Source organism: Thamnophis sirtalis, unplaced genomic scaffold, assembly GCF_051295495.1.
Source record: "Thamnophis sirtalis isolate CommonGarterSnake01/CBP01778 unplaced genomic scaffold, rThaSir2_p1.2 scaffold_1, whole genome shotgun sequence".
NCBI classification, from domain to species: Eukaryota; Metazoa; Chordata; class Lepidosauria; order Squamata; family Natricidae; genus Thamnophis; species Thamnophis sirtalis.
In genome coordinates this window covers 153,959,440-153,979,452 of record NW_028261381.1, presented here as the reverse complement: position 1 = coordinate 153,979,452, position 20,013 = coordinate 153,959,440, and the positions used below count along the sequence as shown (strand labels likewise).

Here is a 20,013-nt window from a genome sequence, read left to right as displayed (position 1 = left end):
TGAAGATGGAATCGTCTTCCTAGTCCAGAGGTGGTATTCAGCCACTTCTGACAGGTTCTGGAGAACCAGTAGCGGAAATTTGGAGTAGTTCAGAGAACTGGCAAATAGGCTGGTCCCACCCCCACTGCCTCCCAGCTGATCTTCTTTTATTGCCCTCAACAGGAGAATGGAGCTGGAAAGTAGGTTAGTTGGGTGGGGAGGGAATGGGGTTTTTGCAGTATTCTTCCCCTGCCACGCCCCCAAAGCCACGCCCACAGAACTGGTAGTAACATTTTTGAATCCCATCACTACCTAGTCTGATAATTGCCTCGAACATGGAAGACCCTCATGTTTTGAGCCAAGGTGGCGCAGTGGTTAAATGCAGCACTGCAGGCTACTGCTAGATCAGCAGTTCAGCGGTTCAAATCTCACCGGCTCAGGGTTGACTCAGCCTTCCATCCTTCCGAGGTGGGTAAAATGAGGACCCAGATTGTTGGGGGCAATATGCTGACTCTCTGTAAACCGCTTAGAGAGGGCTGAAAGCCCTATGAAGCGGTATATAAGTCTACTGCTATTGCTAAGTCTACTGCTATTGAGGCTTTTTTAGAAGACCAAGAGGGTAGAGGCAAATGTCACCTCAAGGAGTACAATGTTCCAGAAGACAGGTGCCATGACAGAAGAGGCCCTTCTTCTCGACCTCACCAAGCAGAATTCCTTGACAAATAAGGGTTCACAACATGCCTCTTCTGAATGATGTGGGCCAATACCATAGGGGTGAGATGGTCCCTCAAGTAGTAACATGGGTTTTTATTTGCCATAAGGTACAGATTTTCATGTGCATTTTTTGACTGGCAAATGGTAGATTTGGATACGGTGGCATATCTTGGTCCTATATAGCTTTAGCCGTGAATTGATCGGGTATAACAGAAATGTTTTTAAACAACAAATTCCAGATAATAATGAAACCTCATAAGATTCCCTAAATGGATAACATTCACTTTCACAGTTCAACAAGAGATATGGATACTGAAATATGGTGAGATTAGAGATGGTTTGTAATGTATTTATTTTCCAGCAATTGTTTTGACTCTCCAATGAGATTTTAGAGTCCTCTGGAGGCTGTTTAAAGGCACTCTGGATGACACAATGGTCACAGCATTGTAGCCAACCTCTTGCCTCTGTTCTTAATCATTAGTAGTTTAAGTCTGATTTATTTTATTATATATAGGGTATCCTTCTGTGTAGAACTAGCTACCTTTCTAAATTCAGTTTCAGCTGGTTAGATTTTCTGATAACCACTATATTGTTTTTTTATTTATTTCTGTTAATTGCTTTGCAAATAAGATTGTTTTCAATATGTGTAATATAAATATCTAATATAGAAATGCTTAAGTGCATAGAGGATGACATGAACTTCCAAATGAGTTTTTCCTTTGAAATATGGAAACTGCATTGTATTTTGTCAGTTATTGGTCCATGTAGCTCAGAGTACACAGTTAAGCCATAATGATTTTGTGTTGCACCACCTTGGTGCAACTCCTTAGACCAGTTTTTCATAAACTTAGCAACTTAAAGATACGTGGACTTCAACTCCTAGAATTTGCCAGCCAGCTAAACTCTGGTAAATGAAATCCACACTTTTTCAAGCTGCCAAGACTGAGGAACATGGCTTTAGACCGTTTCCAAAGTTGCCTTCAATCTGTAATTCTTAATTTGAAAATTAAAGGAATGAGATACTATTTAAAATGTATGAAGTAAGATTGATGATATCTGCCATCAAGTCATTTTTGACTCCTAGTGGTAACATAGATTTTCCCCATGAAATATGCGTTGTATTGAACATGTTGGTTCTTAATCTATTATAGACCCAAAACACAAATAAAAGAATATTCTTTCCACACTAGGTCATATAGGGTAGTTATTTTTCATACCAATTTCACTGGTTCACAGGATGGAACCAAATGAACAAGGAGTATGATGGAGTATGAAGAAGAAGTGTATGATGGAAATTACACTGACCAAATTTGCAAACATATTTTTAATAGGATTGAAACGCTGGCTGTGGTACACTCTGCCTTAAGTCCATAGAAGGGACCGAATAAATGTTGTTGCTGTTGTTGTTGTTGTTGTTGTTGTTGTTGTTGTTGTTGAGCTGCTACTGCTGCTGTTACACTTTGGGATTGAATCCATAAATCCTGAAGGTGGGGCCGTGTGTCAAAATGGCGTTGAATCAACACTGTAATTTAGGAAGGAGGTAAACTCATAACCTCATTCAAAGCAGTAACTCCTCTGCAGTTCCTATTCTATTCCCCACCACACCTCACTTCTGAAATCGCCTTAAGGACTTATTTTGCCAAAAGCATAAACCTGGTTGACCTTTCCATTCTTGCCATTCCTTCTCTTCCCCCCCCCCCAACAACACCAACAGTTTAAACCTCTGGTTCTGAATAGCCGCAAAATATTGGGGAAAGTCTGGACAATGAGAATTTGATAGGGTAGCTCTGCATATTCCTTAAGATCCCTTTTTTTAATTTTGTTTATTTTAATCTATATTGTTTCCTTCTAACTGAAAAATAAGGGCATCTGCCACCACCTAAGTAAACATTTTTATCTCAAGGTTTAGGAGGAGTGGGGGGGGAGAGGGATGGGGGGGATGTCCCCAGCAATGACACTGGGCTTCACCGTTTCATCTTCCCAGTGATTCCGTGGCCACATCCTGTGTGGTTTCTTTCAGACCTTTGGCTTTTCATGTGGTTTAGCATGCCTTTAATTTAGAGATAATCAGGTTGGGTCTCTAACTTGAAATGCAAAAGGAAAGGGGAGGGGGGAGAGAGAGAAAAAACACTTGGGGACCTGCCGAGCCTCTGGAAGAATTCGACAGATGTCGACACAGCGGGGATGCAATATCAAACTGTTAATTAGACGGGTAAACAGGACCAAAGGTAATTACACACTCAGTGCAAATATTATTTGATGTAACTATAGGCTAAGTGTGGGCTGAACCGGCTCATCTAAATAGATGATATTATTATGGAAGCTAAGTCTGCAACAGGTTTGACCCCAAGCGTTCCTTCCCTTCCAGCTGAGTATGACTATGCTTAACTAAAAAAAAAAGGGCAGAAAACAATCAATGTCTTCCATTTACCCAAGTACCAGCAACAAAAGACAAAGGGAGTCCACATATGTTTACCAGCAGGAAAGAAATGTTCTCCATTAGTGGATCTGCCATCCTGGTGTACAAACCTCTAAGCCTGCAGTCCTCTTCATACTGGTCTGGGATTTACAAGGACACTCTCTTCTCATTACCAGGAGATGCAGCATTTAATATAACCATTTATTTATACTATTTACACAATGTTGATATAAGCTGCCTCTTACAGAGCAACCAAAAAATATTTTATTTTCTCCTCATCTTTTCCGACTCCTGTAAATTAGCAAAAAGAGTGTCATTTACTTTTATGTTCAGAAACCAGAATTCAATCATCTGAGAAGTAGGTGTACGTTTAAGAAAAACAAAGGCTCTAGACCTTAAGCCTTTGTGGAAAGATTTTAGGAATGACATTTGTTTATTCATTCTTTATACTTTTATACTGCACCAGTTTATCAGACTGAAGACTTTAAGAAAAAAAAAGAATATAGAATAAATATAACAGGATTTTCTTAAAAGATAAGGATGAATGGGTGTCCTGGAAAGATAAAGCTATAAAACATGCAACCTCAGAAACTTCACTGGAAAATAGCACCCTCTGCAAGTTACTTATCTTTTACAAAGAAGGTTAAAAGCCACTCAAAGGTCAGAATAAAATATATTTGAAATTTTGGGCTTACACAGTTTAGAATTACGCCGCCTTCCATCTGACCTAAGCGTAGTACATAAAATTATCTGCTACAATGTCCTACCTGTCAATGTTCAAACTTCAGCTTCAACCACAACAATACAGGAGAATGCAATAAATACAAACTTAAGGTAAACCGTTCCAAACTAGATTGCAGAAAATATGACTTCAGCAACAGAGTGTTCAATGCTTGGAATGCATTACCTGACTCTGTGGTTTCTTCCCCAAACCCCCAAAACTTTAACCTTAGACTGTCTACTGTTGACCTCACCCCATTCCTAAGAGGTCTTTAAGGGGCATGCATAAGCTCACCAATGTGCCAACCATCCCTGCCCTAATATTCCCTTTTATTTGTATCCATATCATGCATTCATAATCATGTTTATACTTATATCTGTTACCTAATACATGCTTGATTAAATAAATAATAATTTTTTTTTTAAATAGGATCTACATAAGATATAGAGAGAGGAAATTTAGAAATATCCACTCAATGCACCTTATCTTAACTCCCTTCATATATTTGGGAGGGGGGGGAGATTCCCAAAGAAGCAAACATTTAGAACAAGACATTCACCACCATCGCAAATGTAGAACAACTCCCAGATGATAACCATAGCCTTTTGCATTTAAATAAATCAACTGTCCCGGACAACAAAATGTAAAGGAATTTATAAAATCTTCCCAAATTGGTGGGAAAATCAGAGTTCGGGAACAAGCATTTGTGAAATAAAGCAGAAGGCTTGCTTATTTGCATCCTGCCTTTATTATTTTATGAATAACTCAAGGTGGCGAGTATATCCACACTTCCCTCCTCCTCTTTCCCCCACAATAACAACCCTGTGAGATGGATTTAGCAGAGAGGGGGGTGAGGGAGGGAGGGAGGGAGGGAGGGAGGGAGGGAGTCAGGGAGAATGGACATAACCCTATAACCCACTCACGTCCACTCCACCCATCAGTTACATTCAGTAGCAGGAAAAGAAATCCTGGGGAGAAGTGAAGGGGTCACAGGAGCAGCCCTACAGATCATATTGACCCATGTTGCTGGGGGGGAGGGATGTTCCTTGTGTGGGGCAGTACTTGAGTAACACAAAGCTAAAGGCTTATATTCTAGCAGCTGTGCAGGCTCTTGCCTGATCTTCCCCATGGAGCCAGTCTGTGGCCCTTCAAACTTAGGACCTTCAGAGCAGACCGATCGTCAACTATATGCTGGAAAAACAATGAATGAGCCACAACGGGTTTCTTGAGAGAAGAAGATCATAGTGGTATTCCTCAATATAGGCAGTTTGAAAAAAAAGTCTGGATGTTTAATTCCCAAATTCCCCAGATGGCATGGTGGCTGGGGAATTTTGGGAGTTGAAGAGTACGTGTCTTAAAGTTGCCAAGATGGAGAAACATCGGAATAAAGCGATTTCCATTTCCTCCGGTCTAATGACCAAAAAAAAAAATAAAGTCTGCGCTAAAAATAAAAGGTGGTGTGGAGTTGAAAAGGGATAAAATCCGTTTGATTTCTTTAAAAGAAATGAGCTTTACGCTATCCCTGGACCCTGAAAATTGACTCGGACTAAAGTAACAGATCCTAGGATTAAAGGCATGGCAGTATCGGATGAGCTTGAATAAATATCGTTTTCATGATATCCTTGTCAGGCCTGGAAGCCATCTTTTGCATTGGGCCTTCAGGTCTGTCACATTCAATGCTGTGGGGAAATGGGAGGGGGCGGTCATGTGGAGTATGGAAGATATATAGTCATAATAACATACCTTTCTCAGAGAGTCAAGGACATCTTACCCTGAACCTGGAGTGGTGTGGCTGGGAGGCATCTCCAGTTGGGACACTGCTTGATTGGACCATGTGATGGACAAGTAGATGCTGGGCAGGGACTTGGACTTTCACTTGGGTGGGGAAAGCCTGGAAGCTTTCAGATTTGGGTTTTCCCAGATGTGCCAATATGACGTCTCTAATAAAATGGAACCTTGAGGAACTTCAAGCCTCAGAGTCTTCTTTCGTTAGGAACCCTGACAATCCTAACATGGGAAATTCTACATGCCCTACAACTCTACAGCAGAAAAAGTAATGCGATTGGTCCTACTGGATCATGTGACTGGCTCAGGAGGTTTTCTCCAGCCAATGATGCTTAAAGGAAATATATCCGAGATACAGCAGTTTCTATTTATTTATATTTTGTATTTCTTTACTCTTCTGGTTGCAGTATTAGTTACAGGCAGTCCTCGACCTTCAACAGTTCATTTGCTGCCTGTTTGAAGTTACAATGGCACTGAAAAAAAGTGACTTATGATCATTTCTCACACTTTCGACCATTGTAGCATCCCAATGGTCATGTGATCAAAATTCAGATGATTGGCAACTGACACATATTTATGATGGTGGCAGTGTCCCCCTGGGTCATGGGATCACCTTTTGCTACCTTCTGACTGCAGAGTAAATGGGGGAGCCTGATTCACTTAACAACCGTGTGACTAACTTAAGAACTACAGGGATTCACTGAAAAACTGTGGCAAGAAAGGTCGTAAAATGGGGCAAAAGCCACTTAACAAATGTTAGCAAAAGAAATGTTGTGGTTGTAAGTCAAGGACTATCTTTACTCCTTGAGGAAAGACACTGCTCTGAAGTTTTGAAGTCTCTGCAGTCACTGCCTTTCCATTTCCCCCTGCCTACGGTGGGGACTTTATCTACGGGGAGATAAAGAAAATGGTGCTTATAGGAAACAATAACAACAACAGGGGAGCACATTGACTTAAAAGCAATGCACACACATACCAGTCTCTGTAATGTGGATGCAGGAATGTCCGTGCATTCCTAGAAGTGAGATAAAAAGCTATAAATAGCTGTCCTACCTATCACCAAGTGATTTCATAATGAATAGCTCTACACATTTCAAATAGATTAGCGGATGCCTGCTTTACAATAGATTAATTAACTGGAGGCCACTGGTAATTAATTGGTTAGGTTGTGTTTAACGAAATGGTAATTCTTTTTGCTTATTTCACTTCAGGGAATGAGTTTACATAACAGTTTGTAACATGGCTTCTGCTTAAGAGGAGGGCCCAACTATACTACACCGTGCCCTGTGAATGGATCTTATTGGGTGGGGTGATTGTGTAGGGGGAGAAGTCCAAAGTGTAGGTGACACACAAAGTCTGGAAGCACCCAAATTATCCAGATATTATGATGAGTTAGTTAAAAGAATAAGTGCTGAGTTCTTAAGTTAATCAGACTTGTTAAGAGAGAAATGTGTTCAAATGGTGTTGAAATGGTTTGGAAAATTCAGTAAAAATCATGCACAAAGGTGAAGGTTGAAAAATATTGATAGAGAAGATCAGTGTTTAGACCAGTGTTTCTCAACCTTTTGGCAACTTTTAAGATGTGCAGACTTCAATTCCCAGAATTCCCCAGCTAGCATGGGTGGCTGAAGTCCACACTGGGACTGAAAGTTGAAGTCCACAGATTTTAAGAAGGATGATAGTGATGACGACGACAACAACGATGATGATGGTGGTGGTGATGATGATGGTGATTATGGAGATACCATTTCCCAGCAGATATTTAATAAAAATCTAAGAGATCTTAACTATTTGGAGTAGATCTTGTATCAACTTACCGTAATTCATTCATGATCATCATCCTGGGCAAGCCTACCATTAGATGGGGTGAGGAGCTCATTACGTGGCAGTTACTTTTTAATAAGTTAAGTCATACTTAATCATATCAGTGTCACATGCAATATTCTATCTTTTTATGTTTTTATTTGAAGATGTATTAAAGAATTTTAGCAAGTTTAATAGAAACAATACCAAATTTTAAAAAATAGGAAATGAAATTCATAAAAAACTACAACAAAAAAGGGGAAATAGCAATAGCAGTAGCAATAGCAGTAGACTTATATACCGCTTCATAGGCCTTTCAGGCCTCTCTAAGCGGTTTACAGAGAGTCAGCATATTGCCCCCAACAATCTGGGTCCTCATTTTACCCACCTCGGAAGGATGGAAGGCTGAGTCAACCCTGAGCCGGTGAGATTTGAACCGCTGACCTGCTGATCTAGCAGTAGCCTGCAGTGCTGCATTTAACCACTGCGCCACCTTGGCTCTGTAAACATACTATACATTAGTATGTAAACATAGAAAGTAAACATACTATACATTAATCAAATGCCAAAATTATTTTTAAATCTACCTTAAGGGAAAACAATTTTAAAAATTAATTCTCAAATATTGCAAAATATCATAACATCTATTGAAAAACACATTGAGTCATTTTTGTGATCAGCAGATAAAATTACCTTTTCAAAAATGAATTAAGTTACATGTTTCTTTAATTCAGTCCCTTAATATCAGGAATATTATTAACTCCTCAAAATGGGCGGGGGTGTGTCATTTATTCTATTCCATGCAAGGTAGAAACTTGAGCCTACTGGCCATTTTCTAAGGCAAACATACTACTATCATGCTACTATCTTGATCCCATGCACTAGAAAGTACAGTAAGTGCAAGATACTGAATCCATATAAAGTTTGTGTAAGGATACAGTAGAAGTAGAGCTTATTGTAGTGGTTAAGGTACGAGGGCTATGCATGATAGTAGGTAAGAGGGTATGTAGGTTTCAAATGCTGGGGGCAGAAATTGCCAGGAAGATGTTAAAAGCCAGCACAGTGTGTGCTCTGTGGTCTTCTCTCCACCCCTTAAGTGAGCCCAGAAGCAACTGAAGATTACATGTTGTAAAATAAGATTCTGTGACCAGTATAGTAAACTTTTATATGTATAGTGGAAGGATAGTAGATCATCTTGTTTATCATCTTAAGCAGTAAAATGTCTTGTGGTGTACTGACCTCATCAGGGTGGTCCCATTCATGAGCAGAGCAAATATATTGTCTCAGGCAACAGTCCAAGAAAGGCGGTGACTTGGGGGCCAGGTCTCTGCCGTTCCAAGTTCCTGATCCATTTCCCAGAGGATCTACTACCATGATGCTGTGTTCCATAAAAACCCTAGACCAAAATAAGAAATATGGATTTACACATAATTTCTTTGAAATGCTTTGCTCTGGGTGCTCTAAAAAGCTTATCTGGAGGGTTGTCTATGTCCCAATGTCTCCTTTCAGAGACCTCAAAACCAAACATCATGGTTAGTAGGTAGGAAGATAGCACTTGCAGCAGCTTTCCAGGGTGGGCACTGGATGTGAAATGGTTCTGCAAAAGGAGTGATCTTAAGATGTTAGCATGGCAGATTTAGAGTCTGATTCAAGTTTTTGAAGCTATTGAAGATAGACAGATGACTAGACACACATATATACACACAGCGTAGGAAGAAATGTCTTTCCTATGGTTTAGAGGTGTGTTTTACAGGTAAGCTCTGCATGCAAAAATCCCAGATCATATTCTTTGCTTCCTTGTAGGTGAAGAATTAAAATGTAAGTCACTGGAAGGCTGCTGCTGTGATCAGTTCCAATGATGGTGGCCTAGATGAATTGACATATTAATTCAGGGATGGATGCATGCATGGATACATAAATACATACATACATGGTGGGCTAGGTAAATCAATAGATTAATTCAATATCTAATGATGGATGCAAGCATGTATACATACAGTATATATTTGACAATACTGTATCTGGGGCTTGATTGTTTTAACTAAGTCAGATTTTAATCACCTTGTTGGAAATGTGTTTTTGTTTTCCTTCTCTACTACTTTTACAACATTTATTTATCTTTTAGACATACTTCATAAGTGTATTGTGAAATGTAAGTTAAAAACACAGTTTACTTTTAAAGAATTCAAAGACAATCCATATATTGTCAGGAACGCTCAGTCAACCTCCTGACCCAGGATGGCTGTGTTGCTGAAGGTGGCACTGGACACAAGGCCCCTCCCTTTGCCTTTTCCTCAGAGGAAAACCAAGGACAGAAGCCAGAATGCCAGACCATTTCTAATTCTGGGAGGGAGACTAAATATCTATGTTATGCACTTCTAAGTCCATCTTTAAGAGCAACAAAAGGGGTAAACGGAACAAAAATAAAATACGTTTTATGTATCAACTTGTTTCAAGTTTAAACAAGTTGCCCATTTTTGACAGTTGGCTCTCCCACACTGAAAACATCTCCTCCTAGGCAGCTCAAAACAATATCACAGACATTTCTAGCATGCTTCTTAGGAGCCAAATTTCTTCTCTTGACTCTACGCTATGTGGAATGCTGGCCAAATGCAAACATTGACTCCAAAAGTATCGTTTCTGGTATTTGTAGGATGCAAAGATGGACCAGGATCACTCCCTAATTTTAAACATGCTGAATAAAGCCCAGCTGGACTCCCTATGGTGCAATCCCAACTGAAGAGAAATCAAAATGAATAAGGAAATGAAATCCTTTGTTTTAACAGCTCATCAGCCTTTGCAGATCCAGCCACTGGAAGATCTCTTTTATTTTATTTTTTGGTCCACTCATTTTCTTTGTCTGCTCAAATGAAGGAATCCTTCAGCAGGGTCTAAACTAGCATAACAGGGATAGGTGAGCTGTGATATTTTACAATATTTCTTTGACAGGAATAGGAAGGGAAATTGCAGCGCTCAAAAGGAGTAGTGATTCAATAAGTGTATCTGGATGAAAATAATTGCTGTTCCAGAAAAAAAAAAATTAAAATCAAAATTCTCATTCTGCTGATCACAGGAACAGTGTACACCAACTCAGTTGGAAAATACTACTCAAACTTTTTTTATCAGACTTTTTTGAGGGAAAGGAGCATGCTCTTATTTCTAATTGTCTATTAAATCTGAAAATAGGTCATTACATCAGTCTGCCTCATCTGTGCTATGATGTCATAGGGCAAGTGACACTAATTGCTGCAAATAATGTAATTTGCACCACTTGTTTCATGACGTACACAAATGATGGTCATCATTGAAGATGTCACAGAATTAAAGTGAAATTAATATAAATTTATCACAATTTGTCCAGACTGCTTCTGATGCAACAGTTTAGATGGAAATTTGATGAGCTGCATCTGAGGTCCGACAAATTGTGTCCATTCAATGGAAACTTTACTACATTTCAAGACCTATCTATGCGACACACATCAGTGCATTTCAGTATATCTCTATGCCCAAATATATATATTCCATTCTCTATGAGATTATTTTTTTAGTTTGCATCTTTTTTGCATTCATTTATTCCCAAAAGTCAAAAGTTGCTGTTTTATGATTCCTTGTCTTTAATACAGACGTTTTTGTCTATAGTTTTCCAAAATACATATGTCTCATTACATTAAACCACAATGCAACAGTTTGAAAATATCAATTTCAAGGGTAATTTACCAATACAAATCTGTAGCCGATCAATTTCTTATCAGTTCCTGTATCAAAGCTGACCTTCCCAGTCTGTTATTTTTCTATGAAGAAAAGTGTGGTATAGTGCAATGTATTAGTTTTATTTCAGGCTCACCTCACCTCTTTTATTGTAAATTGGATACTAGTCCATCTTAGACATACTATCTGCCTGCCAATGGCCCTCAGTCCTTCCTATGCCAAACCATTATCCTCTACAGCAGTGGTCCCCAACCCCCGGTCCGCGGACCAATGCCGGGCCGTGGAGTACCTGGCACCGGGCCGCGCAGCGACCGGGGGCCATGATCGCTGCAGTGGCCGGGGGCCATGATCACTGCAGCGGCCGGGGGACATGATCGCTGCAGCGGCCGGGGGACATGATCACTACAGCGCATAGGCTCCTGGGCCGTGCGCAAAAGCTCCTGGGCTGTGCGCAAAGGCTCCAGGGAAGAGAGCCCCGCGCAGGTACGCACGTGTGGCCCAAAGCTGACGTGTACCTGCGACCCTGCAGACGTCTCCCCAGTCTCCCTGCGGCTCTACAGAAAACGCCTCACTCAGAAGACGTCTCCCCGGTGTTCCTGCGCCTCTACAGAGCGCTGCGGCGCAGGATAAGGTCCTGCAGTGATCTACCATCCCGCACAGGCCTGCTAGAAAGGGTGAGTGAACCTGCCGGGGGTATATGTGAGGGGACCGCGGGATGAAGAAGGGGAGGCGGTCGGGGGGGTTCGGGAGTCGATGAAAAGGACCCCGATGTTTTTTTTTGGGGGGGGGGTCCTGGTACTTTTCACTGGTACTTTCTCATTTTTACAGTGGTTGGTGTAGGTGTATAGATGTCGTTAGAAAGTTTCCTTGGGAAAAAGAAAAGGCCCAGTGAAGAGACAGAAGAAGAGCCTTCAGCATCAAAGAAACATAAAACTTTAGTCTACAGCATGTTACTCAATCTTGGCAACTTGAAGTTATGTGGACTTCAGTTTCCAGAATTCCTCAGCCAGCAAAAGGCTTCATATTATCTAAATAACTACTTCTTAGCAGCAACCCTCCCTATTGCCCTCTAACTCAACTTCACAGGGTGACCTTGAACACTACACAATAAGACGTACAGAACATGTTCCACTATTTTCAATTTTCTATACTTCTTTTATTGACATTCATCAACAATACTGTAGCTCTGCAGAAGTAGCATTGCTTACTTACAGCAGATTTACTACATTGTTAAGCTGGAAGAGACCAAGCAGTCAACGGTAAATAAGTTATGGTTTCAGTGTTCTGATCTAAAAGACATGACACAAAAATGAAGAAGTGCTGGAGAGGGAGAAGGAAACAACAACCCCTAAATCCTTGCTCTAAATCATTATCTCACATGATAATCCAAAGTCAGGAAACGTTTTTCAAAGTAACTATGTTGTATTGTGAAGGTTAGATTGCATTTGGATTCCTGAATCCTGTTCAAAGGGGAATAAGTTAGAGTGAGTTGAGAGGAGAGCTTCCAGGAAGATAAGGAATCTGGAAACTAAGCCCTTTCAGGAACAGTCACAGGGCCAGGGCCTGTTTAGCTTATAAAGAAAGGACTTAAGGGAAGATATGATAGCAGGCTTAAAAAATGTAAAAGGTTATCAGGTGCAAGAGAGAGAGAGAGATCTGTTCTCTGGTGGAACTGAGTGTTCAACAAGGATCAATTTTGAAATTAAAGAAAGGAGGGTTTCATGATGGTAAGAGCAATGGAGTGCTTTGCCCAAAGTAATAGTAGGGTCGCCTTTACTGGAGATTTTTTTAATGGGGGTTGATGGGTAATTCTTTGTGAATTACTGTAGAAAGATGTGGGTTGATCTAGATCAGTGATGGTGAACCTTTCGGCACTGAGTGCGCAATTCGGAACATGTGTGCATTCACATGCATGTGTATGGATGCGCATGGCAAACCCAAGGACCAGTAGGCCGGCAGGCGCATGCCTGTTTTTTTGGCTGGTTTTCAGCTATTCTCAAGCTGGTTTGGGGGCCATTTTCAGGCCTTTTCAGTGTTTCAATGTTTCCAGTGTGTTTCTTCTCACTTAGAACTGGCCGAACTGGGCCAAAAACAGCCCAAAAATGGCCTGAAAACAGCCTGTTATTTTGTCATTCTTAGCCCTTTTTCCAGCTGTTTTCAGGCCATTTTCTGGCAGTCTGGCACCCGCAAAGATCAGCTGCAGGAAACCAGAAGAGCAGCTGGCGATAGTGCAAGTGCCCACCTCTGGAATGCATGCCATAGGCTCGCCATCACGGATCTAGATGATATAGAAGGTGCCTTCCAACGTATACATTCTGCAATTCTATGACTCTAGGGCAATGTTTCTCAACCTTGGCCATTTTAAGAAGTGTGGACTTCAACTCCCAGAATTCCTCAGTCAGCCGAGTGAGCTGGGGAATTCTGTGAGTTGAAGTTCAACTCACCTCTTCAAAAGGCTGAGGTTGAGAAATACTGCTCTAGACACTTGTTGATAATCTGAGGATAATTGAATGTCCTTTCCAAAAAGGATAGTAAGTAAGAAATCTAAAATGGTAAGAAAGTAATTTGCCAATGTATAAGGGAAATAAATTAATACAAAAGTCTACTTAGTTAAAATCTCTGTTCCTCAAGAAAGCTGCCTATTATATGAATTATTGATCTCCTTTTAACCAATCTCTGATGATTGTTCTCTCTGGTCCTAATTGGATAATATTTGGTAAATTGAATCATCCATGACAGAGATGCCAGGAAATGATGAAGCCTCGTTGGAGGCTATATTTTGAATTTTTGTGTGAAATTCTGTAATATTAACTCTGCCAGGAGGGACTATTTGAATAATAACACAAGAAGACATGTTAATACTGGCTAAATAACTGATTTTAAAGCTAAGAAATGGGGGGGGGGTGTTATTGGGACTTTCAGTCCTAATTAAAAAATAAAGGTTTGTTTTTGCCATAGGTTTTGGGCAAAGCTGTTTCCTTCATAGCCAAATTTTTGCACGAACATAAGAATTATTATAAAAAAAAATTAAAGAAATAAAAATACCTTTTGTTAGATCTATTGAATCCAAACATGTATCCAATATAATGGCTCTCATACATGTTTCTGAAAAGCCATCAGACAGTTTATAATGGCAGTAGCCATTATAAATGTTTCCCAGGACTAAGGTAGATTTTGTGCCATCAAATCAGTGTTTGATACTTGGTGACAGCCATAGCATATATAGACCTCTGGTCCTCGAGGTGGTCCTGCAAGCCATTGAGAAGAGTTTAGTACCAGAGGTACCATGTCAATGTTTGTGGATCACGTTCACTTCCCTTAAGTTTGCTAAATGCCTTTCCATAGGATTACAGCTATTGTAGGTATCACTATATCAAGTGGAAATACACTTTGTGGACAAAAGTGTTTTGCACATGGGTGAAACCTTCTTCCATTCAACTATATTGGACAATCCATCAAGAACATACTGTAGCTGATGTTTAGGCTCAGAAACTAAGTAGACTCAAGTCTCATTAGCACTTGAACAGAGATCACCAAGACTACAAGTTAAACTGGGAAGTCAAAAAGAAAAAAAACTAGATGTCAATTGTCAACCATGACATATTATCAGAGGTGGGTTCCTACCCCTTCAGACCGGTTTAGCCGAACCGGTAGTAACTTGATGACCTGGGTTGCTGGAACTGGCAGTGACCCAGACCTGCCAGGCTCCCGAACCAGTTCTCTCGGCAGCACCATAGGCACCGCCATCTTGTTTTTGCCTTCTGCGCATGCACAGAGCAATTTTTGTTGTATTGTGCATGCATAAATAGCATGCATCAAGCATGCACGCACAGTGCGTCCGTGAGCAAACCGGCAATAGTGGCACCCGGAACCCAGCCTTGCATATTACCACCAAGAAAACTACAATTGCTTATAAAATCTCCAGGAATTGTGCTCAATAAGAAAACGTGAGATTTCTCTGTATCTAATAGCAATAGCAATAGCAGATTTTTTTTATATACCGCTTCATAGGGCTTTCAGCCCTCTCTAAGCGGTTTACAGAGTCAGCATATTGCCCCCAACAACAATCTGGTCCTCATTTTACCCACCTCGGAAGGATGGAAGGCTGAGTCAACCCTGAGCCGGTGAGATTTGAACCGCTGAACTGCTGATCTAGCAGTCAGCTGAAGTGGCCTGCAGTACTGCACTCTACCCACTGCGCCACCTCGGCTCTCTTTTGCCACATAATGCATAATTATATGTATTTCTATTAAAACTTTACTTCCCTTTTTTTTTAGTAAATGTTGTAATTTTTCCTTGGGGAGGAGTTTTTCCAGCCCCTGCCTGCCTTTTTCAGACTCCCTGCTTTATTGCATTCTTTCCTGAGATGACTGACAAATTTTTATACAGTATTTATGACTTATCGTATCCGTATTTTAATATCCATACAAATCCAGGAGGGCAGATCTGGACACACGCTTCTTTGATTTCATTTGTTGTGTAGGCTTGGTGAATGGCGTGTACTAGCCGTATTTCATAAACAAATGACATTTTCACAGTTGACCCATTGGGAGGAGAACCTAAGAAGATAATTTTTAGCTTCCAGAGGGTTGCTGGTAATTGTAGACCATTTCCAGGATAATTGCAATTGAGTTGGAAAATGCTCCAGTCGGAGTGTTTATGTTCATCAATCTAATTTAAGATCTAGAAAGCTGGAAGGCTCATGTTTGGATCCATGCCGTCCATTTCTCTCCTCCCCCCCCCCTTTCTTCTTCTTCTCCTTCTTTCCAATAATGGATTATAAAAACAGCCCCTATAAAAACCACAGACGAGCAAGACAACATTGAAAACGCACATTTAAAGATTGAATACAATACAATACAATACAATACAATACAATACAATACAATAGCAGAGTTGGAAGGGACCTTGGAGGTCTTCTAGTCCAACCCCCTGCCTAGGCAGGAAACCCTATACCATTTCAGACAAATGGATATCCAACATCTTCTTAAAGACTGCCAGTGTTGGGGTATTCACAACTTCTGGAGGCAAGCTGTTCCACTGATTAATTGTTCTAACTGTCAGGAAATTTCTCCTCAGTTCTAAGTTGCTTCTCTCCTTGATTAGTTTCCACCCATTGCTGCTTGTTCTATCCTCAGGTGCCTTGGAAAATAGTTTGACTCCCTCTTCTTTGTGGCAGCCTCTGAGATATTGGAACACTGCTATCATGTCTCCCCTGGTCCTTCTTTTCATTAAACTAGACATACCCAGTTCCTGCAACCGTTCTTCATATGTTTTAGTCTCCAGTCCCCTAATCATCTTTGTTGCTCTTCTCTGCACTCTTTCTAGAGTCTCCACGTCTTTTCTACATTGTGGCGACCAAAACTGAATGCAGTATTCCAAGTGTAGCCTTACCAAGGCATTATAAAGTGGTATTAACACTTCACGTGATCTTGATTCTATCCCTCTGTTTATGCAGCCTAGAACTGTGTTGGCTTTTTTGGCAGCTTCTGCACACTGCTGGCTCATATTTAAATGGTTGTCCACTAGGACTCCAAGATCCCTCTCACAGTTACTACTGTTGAGCAGGGTACCACCTGTACTGTACCTGTGCATTTCGTTTTTGTTGCCTAAATGTAGAACCTTATTCTTTTCACCATTGAATTTCATTTTGATAGATAGTGCCCAATGTTCAAGTTTGTCAAGATCCTTCTGTATCTTAAGCCTGTCTTCTGGAGTGTTGGCTATTCCTGCCAGCTTGGTGTCATCTGCAAATTTGATGAGTTCCCCATTTATTCCCTCATCCAAATCATTGAGGAAGATGTTGAAGAGTACTGGGCCTAAAACAGAGCCTTGGGGTACTCCACTGCATACTTCCCTCCATGTAGATGCAGCTCCATTGAAGCAAACCCTGAAGCAAATCCTGAAGCAAACCTCTTTGTGGCTTCAGAGTTGCCACAAGGCAGAAGAGAGGACACAGAGGGGGAATAGTTAGCTGGGGCATTACAGTCAAAACAAGAAGTTTTCCTGTGGGAACCAAGGTCATTGCAATAGGTGGCTAGGAAATAACCAAGCAACCAGCCAGCACCTCTATTGGACAATGTGACTGATGACTTGGGGGAAGTGATCTTTTTAAATTATTTTTTAAAGAAATAGAAGAAACAATAGATAACTGAGGATGAATATATGAATCCTTTTTGGTTTTGCTGGTATTTGCATTGATTCATGTCCACTTTGATCTGTGATGGGTTTTATTCTTCTACATTCTAATATAATGCATTTTATTATACAATATTTCAATTTTCTTAATATATGAGTTTTACTGTACCCGAAATGTGATAAATTTACCTTCCAGAGAAGCCTCATATTTTGATTTTGCCTCATGGACTTCTCGGTAGTAGTATGGGGTCATTGCCAAATATTGACTTCCTAGTCTACTGTATCTATAGCCCCAACATTCCCAGGAGGCCTCCAATCCATGTTCTAAAGCCACTTTACTTCCAAGATTAGCTGAAGTATGTTCAGTGCTGCCATCCACTGAAATATTCAGAAACTAAGCCTAGCACAAAGAAGATTAAGGAGAGACAGGACCTCAAACTTGAAACGTGTGAAAAGGCATCATGCAGAAGACACTAAAGTGTCTTGGTGTCACCTTCAGAATGGGAGAGTTTAGAAATAATGCCTAGGGTTCAGATTTTTGGATGACAATCCAAGTGCTAAGAAACATTCAGAGAAGCATCCATCTAATCTCAAAGTTGTCTTGTCTGAATTGTCTACACTTAAATTTCAAACAAAAGTTATGACAAAAGAGTTAGGAATCATCTTCTCAATATATTTGAGGAACACCCAGGTTGGTGAAAGATAGACTAGCTTGATCATTGTTTACTCTTTGGTTTGGTTCTGGCTTCTCCTTGCCACTTTCAGAAAGGTTGTGGCAAATTTTATGGTGTCACTGCAGCAGTGCCAGTGTTGTGTGAATTTGGGTTACTTCGGGTGATCCTGGCAGTCTTTGGAGAAAACACAACTTGCCCTTGCTTCCATCTTCAAGAATCCCAGGACAGGATCAAGAATCAAGACCAACTAGAGACAGCACAGGGATTTTGATGATTTGTCACACTGAAAGGAACACAATGTCTCTTCTTTTAAAGAGTGGGGAAATATTTTGTGCTTTGGATGGTGAGGCATTTCTTTCTGGTTGCCTGGCCAGCAATAGAAACTTCTGATTCGCTGTTAGTCCTCTGCCAGATGGGAAGACTCATAAAGAAGCAAACATCTCCACTAGTATCCTAGTATCCACCAGTACAGCCAGAAAGCCTCCTTAATATTTTCACATGGTAAACTCAAGCGCCTTGTGAAGCTAAAAGGCTGATCCTGGAGAAAGACATACCACTTTTGCAGAAAAGGAAATCATGCAAATAAGGAGTGAGGGGGAAGCTGTCCACTTACCACGGCAGGGATCAGGGAAGGTCTAAGCATAGTTAACCTCTGACTGGCAGGCTATAATGTTCCCAGAAACAACCAGGTGGTATCACTTCATGGGAGACTGGAAAACAGGCTTACACTGGGAAAATGAAAACATATAGCAAAGAAAACTGAGAACACAAGGGCAGTTAACTCCCATAGTCAGCCAAAGGTATTTTCCTCATTTTCTCAGTCTTTAGACCCAGTGTCTCCTGAAGGGCCCAGCTCAAAACATGTACATAAATCTTGGCAAAGACTCTCTTTAAAGTGCCAGACAAAAAGGCTTTTGCAATCTGGCTGTTTAGTCTCTAGTAACCTCCCGTGTCTTGAGGGCATTCATTCAGGAAATAAATACCCTTCCAAGAAGGGATGTTAAATGGAAAGGGAGCCCCCCGCAGGAGACCAGGTCTTGGGACTGAAGCAGGCAAGACAGGAACCGCGTCTCCTAAAACCTTGCACTGATGTGACTAAAACAGAATAGGAGCGAATGTAGCATTGCTGTAATAGTGGTGATAAACCTAGCAATATGAGAGAAGTACCCACCCTTTGCTTCTTCTTCATACCCAGATGCAAAATTTCCAAAGCAGGGGTGGTATTCAGCCAGTTCTGACTGATTCTGGAGAACCAGTAGCAGAAATTTTGAGTAGTTTGGAGAACAGGCAAATATCACCTCCAGCTGGCTCCGCCCCCATCTATTTGCTGCCTCCCGAATCCCAGCTGATCGGCATCCAAGCTGATTGGCTGGGTCTTCTTCTGTTTCCATGCACAGGAGAACGGAGCTGGAAAGCAGGTTAGTGGGGTGGGGTGGAAATGGAGATTTTACAGTATCCTTGCCCTGGAGTAGGGTGGGAAGAGAATGGCGATTTTACAGTATCCTTCTCCCAGGAGTGGGGGGGGGGGGGTAATGGGGATCCTTCCCCTGCCATGCCCACCAAGCCATGCCATGCCCACAGAACCGGTAGTAAAAAAAATCGAATCCCACCATTGTTCCAAAGGAATGATTGCCTGCCTTCTTGCTTTCAGAAGTTGTGAGTGCTCCATTATTGGAGGCTTTTAAAAAGAGACTGGACAGTCGTTTGTCTGAAATTGTATAGGTCTCCTTCTTGAGCAGACGGTTGGACCAGAAGACCTCCAAGGTCCCTTCCAACCCAGTTATTCTGTTCTATTCTCTTCTCTTCTGGTGTGATGAGAAGACAATCCACACAGGGGATTGTGAGAGCAAGCCTGGAGATCTAAAATTTGCTAACAGTATGCCCAGTAATGGCTATTGTATCAGATCTCTCAAAACAGAGATGGGAATATTTTCCCCCCAGACTATGACTATACAAGAATAGATATGTAGGGGGGGAAATAAATTGAGGCAATTTTAGCTTTGTCCATAGTAGCTAGATTTCCTGGAATTGCTGTTTCAACCCACCAGGGGTTAGGAAGAGCAGATTAGTCC

At 41.0% G+C, this 20,013-nt stretch overlaps 1 long non-coding RNA gene across 1 annotated transcript; it reads right to left on the bottom strand.

The window, feature by feature from the left end:
• Positions 1-2,048: 2,048 nt before the first annotated feature.
• LOC148049782 (uncharacterized) lies at positions 2,049-18,685 on the bottom strand. The gene is made up of 4 exons (XR_015698446.1): positions 18,555-18,685; positions 8,661-8,817; positions 3,223-3,403; positions 2,049-2,215 (listed from the first exon to the last, which is right to left on the bottom strand). It is a non-coding gene; the product is annotated as an uncharacterized LOC148049782 (long non-coding RNA).
• Between the last annotated feature and the right edge of the window lie 1,328 nt (positions 18,686-20,013).